General features: G+C 43.4%; 1 protein-coding gene across 1 annotated transcript in view; it reads right to left on the bottom strand.

Moving 5' to 3' along the window:
• Window positions 1–4579, bottom strand: part of ACBD6 (acyl-CoA binding domain containing 6) — a 91212-nt gene that overhangs the window by 41074 nt on the left and 45559 nt on the right. The window lies entirely within an intron of this gene.

Genomic DNA, 4579 nt, shown 5'->3' with positions numbered 1-4579 from the left:
GGGGAGAGGAGAAAAAAAAAATCCAGCTAACTCAAAATCACATGCTAACAAGCACAACTTCAGATAGCTGTGCAGCAGTGTGCGAATTGGTACAAGATACAGATACAACATTGGCACCAAAGAGCAACCAACTCTCTCTGCAGACAGCACAGACACTAGATGCTTTTCACTGAAATTACTGGTGTATATGAATGAATAAAATAAAATCCACATATAATAGCAACAGATTTCCTAACCTGAAAATTTTCAGCTTTGGTTCTCAAGTTTCCTTCTCTAACCCCTGAGGGTCCATGGGTGACCATTGAGAACTTGCTGACAAGTGGTTTAAAGTCTCAGTACAGTGATCTGCACCTTTACTAGGAGAGTGAAAGGTCAGCAAATAAAAACTGAAGATCAGTTATAGCTTTTTTCATCCTTGTAATCATAATTATAGTACAATTTTAGCATACACAAATGATTACCATAACATTGATAAGCTGATTATGCACAATGATGTAGTTTAAAAATAATAAAATAATATTTAGATACAATTTTAATTCAGCTGCTCTACCACACAGATACATACACAGCCCTTAATTATCCTGTGTGTCAAGTGATACAGTTTCACTTACAACTAACGATTTTTTTTTTTTTTTTAAAGACTTGTTCACATGGCCAGATAGGCTTGAAAAGCTTTTTCAGAGTAAGCTGATCTGTGGCAACCACTCCAGGACAGTTCCCCACGCATTCCCAAGGGCACGCCCTGAACGCACAGATTATTATTTTGGAGTAAAGAGTACCCACAAATGGAACAAAGTGCAGCCACAGCAAGTCCAGGAGGAGAGCCTATGGTCTACTGTTTTGATGTTACAAGCGAGAGATGCTATTTGTCCTTCTCCCTCTCATTGGACAATTACTATACCACGATGCCCTTCATCTCTCTCAAAACAGCACTAATAATTTGTATACCTGCAATGCTCCCTGTGTAGGATGAGCAATCACGTGGGGCCTTTGCACCAGAGCACAGAATCCTCCTTTTCATGCCGCCTTACTTGCCTTACTCTTGCAGGAGGAGGTGACCAGACTTAGACCCTGCCCAAGAGCACTCTTCCACCTAATAGCACTGAAGCAGTAGTACACTGTGCCTAAACTTCCCCCTAAATACACTAAAGGAGCTCCTTTGAAAGCTGGTTGAGCAGCACCTCACATCCAGGAGCCGAGCAGAGTTCTGCTGTCTCCTCCACACTGGCACTGCACCACCAGATATAACTGAGGGCAAATAAAGTCTCCAACCAGGCCAGCTTGCTGCTCCTGGCATGGGGAGCACTGAGCATACCACAGCACAGCCACAGAGGAGCACGAAGCTGGGGTGCAATTCTGCACGGCTTGCATTCAGTGCCTCCCCTGGCCCCAGAAAACCTCCTTTCCAAGGCCAGAGAAAACATTGCAAGGAAAAACTCTCCCCATAGGGGAAAAAGGTTTTCCTTTGTTGCTCATCCTCTGCAAGGAAAACTTATTCATGTCTTCATATATTTTAAAGCTAGAAATGGATATTATAATCATGTTGCCGAGCTCCTTCATAACTGTTACATTATGAATATACTCCCCTTCCTTTCACTTCATCACTCAATTAAAAGCCTACATTTTAGGCAAACAATTCCAGTGGAAGGAGGCTGTTTTCAGACTAAGCCCCAAGCTCTGGGTATTTCCAGCAGAGCTCCAAAATACCATACTACCACCCACTTTGAAATGGCCTCTGGCTCTGAAGATTTAGGTAATTCAATTACACAAATGCCGCTTTTCAACGAAGTAGAGAAGCCTGTTGCCTTTCTGTATCCCCTTGCCCATGGCAATTGCTTACCACCTCTTTTCAAATGTGCTCTTAGAGCTAATTACGAACAATCAGAGAACTCAATGGCTGCAGCTTTTCAGTGATGTTAGTGAACCACCCTTTTGAAACTGCAGTACCACTGTTTAAAACAAAAAGCACAGGCGCTGGACCACTGCAGTCCAGGAGTGTGTGGTTATTCCCAGAATTAAAGCGGTTTCGAGCATGCTACAGCAATGAGCAGAGCCAGGCAATCTCTCCTCCTGCTCCCACGCTGTCTGTTTATCAACAAAGAGCAGGAAGCTGACTCTTGTAGAGCCTCTTGATCCACAGACTGCAAGTACTATGCCAACAGATAGTACAAAGATAACTAAAATAAGGCAGCAAAAAGCGAGTAAGGCACATCTACAGGCACAGTGAACTTGCTCCAGGTCACCTAGCAGAGCACCACCGTCACTGTCCGCTTAGGGCAGCTAAATCCTTTAGCACACTCCAAGAGAGCCAAGATGGAAGAGCATTTATTAAAAATGTAATGGAAGAGAGCATAAATCTGTCGTGCTGTTTGACTAACTTTTTAGAAGCATACTAAAACTCGGGCAATTTTTAAAAAAATTGGTCTATAACATTTCTCTCCTTCACTACCTGCTCATAACCCTCATAAACCCTAATTTATTCTTTATCTCTTATGCTGCCTGCATGTAGGTACTGCTGCAAAATTGAACAAGACAGAAAAACACCTGAAGACCTGAGCAGCAGGTGGAAATTGCAGAGGCTGCTTGCACACCAGGCTCTGGCAGAGGTGCTGCATGCAGCCTGCGAAGGGAACTTCTATCGAGAGCACATCGCTCTGAAATAACAGTGCCACTGATTCAAGTCACCAGAGGTTCCCTTACACTTAACCCACTGTTCTTTATAGCCTACACATTAACTGATAGTGCATTTGGTAATGTATAAGAGCAGGCGCTGCGGTGTTTATGGCCTGTTAGGAAGCCAGAATTTTCCCCTCTCCTTTTTTCTTCTTGTTGCTCTTAAAATTCCTTCTGCTCTTGCTTTGGATGTGAATTCTTACAGGGTAAAGGTGAAAATAAAAAAGAAGAGAAATAAACATTAGGTCACAAAGTCTTGAAGTGTTATTGCAATTTATATGTGGCTGAGAATAAAAATGTGTCTGCCTTCTCTAGGAACACACCTAAGTGTGAACAGAGACCTTTATAAAAAAATTCTCCTTTATTACCTTGGGGGGGGAATCAAAGATTGATTTTCTTTTTATGGCTATTATTAACCTTTTGTTACTGGCCAAAAATAATCTGGTTACAAAATGTGCAATACATCAAAAAGAAAAAAGAGAAGAAGAATTTAAGAGAAAACTAATGTTCAGAGAAAAAAATAAGATGACTCTCCCTTCAGCCTTTTTCTTCTAAGAGTCAGACTTTACCTTCAAAGAAATGAGACAAGCGTCAAAGAGAAGTGACTTTTCAGACTGCTGCGGCAGTACAGCACCCCAGACAGAACCATCTCCTGGGCTGCCAGGGCAAAGGGGACGGGCAGATGTCTCATCCAACTCCTCCATGATTTCAATGCAAAGCTGTTCCTATATGTATCCGACATGTCACTCACCAGTTCTGACTGAAAGGCAATGGTCTAGTCTGACAGTGGGGCACGCAAAGCCCCCCATTTGTATTGGCTCCACTGCCCCTCTTCTATGTAAGGAAAAACTGCAAAATCCATTACAATGGAAACCCCCGAGGCCTAAGCACGAAGATACGTGTCTCACCAGCTACTGCGGGGCTGTGCTTCCTAATACCCATCCCACCAGCAATTCTGCCCAGCCAAGGGCAAGAAAGACTTTTTTACAACTATTTCATGTGTGTGTAAATACCAACACAACTATTTGTAGCCTGTGAACACTACAGGTCTGCTGAGAAGCCTGCAGATTGCAACTGTGCTTACAAATTCCTGAAGCATCTATTGCAAGACTGCTTAAGATCTCACTGCTAAGAGCTAGCAAGTTTGTCAGCAGAGGTATATCTATGTCCAAACGGGGCAGGTGAGCAAAACCAGTAAGTGTCACGATAGTAAAGAGCAGTCAATCATAATTTGACAGAAATATGTTGGACAATTATTTCCAAACACGATCGCATTTACACAGGTCAGCCCTTAATTACAACAAGCTGACAAAACTAGAAGCGTTGACTCATGAGCACAGGCAGACTCAAGCTGGCTGGAATGAACCACTCGCTAAGCGGTTGCAGAACCAGTGCAGTTCACAGCCTGGTATATTAAGGTACCTTAAAACTGCTGCTAGTTAAGCTCAGACACTTGGGTTGCAAACTGCAGCGGCTAAAAAGCTGCTTTATGTTCAGTTAAGTCAAATTGTGCTAGAAACGGTGACCCCAAGGGGGTGAGGTAGATATTTGGGGATGGAAATGGCATAAGCCGTTCAACTTTCCCCTCAGTCAGCACTGAGATCCTACTGTAGCTGTCATGTGCCCACCACACCATGACCTGAAGCATCACCTACCCCTGTGGGGTGCTCTGCCAAACACAGGAATTTATTGGATGCTTTTCTGCTAGGCAAAGTGGGATTCTCTTTCCACTAGTCCACCAAGTTCTGCTGAGAGTGTAGTGTTACACAAAATACACTGGAGAATGCACTTTATGTAGGAAGCTACCAAACACCTCGTAGGCAGGAAATCCCTCTTGCCGTCAGTACCATGAGTCACATTGGAAGCCACAACCAGGTGATCAAAACACTTTACTGCAGGGAGAAGT

The sequence above is a fragment of the Pygoscelis adeliae genome, unplaced genomic scaffold, assembly GCF_000699105.1.
Source record: "Pygoscelis adeliae isolate BGI_AS28 unplaced genomic scaffold, ASM69910v1 Scaffold402, whole genome shotgun sequence".
Classification (NCBI taxonomy): Eukaryota; Metazoa; Chordata; class Aves; order Sphenisciformes; family Spheniscidae; genus Pygoscelis; species Pygoscelis adeliae.
The sequence above is the reverse complement of the archived record's forward strand: the minus strand, read 5'-3'. Positions and strand labels throughout refer to the sequence as shown.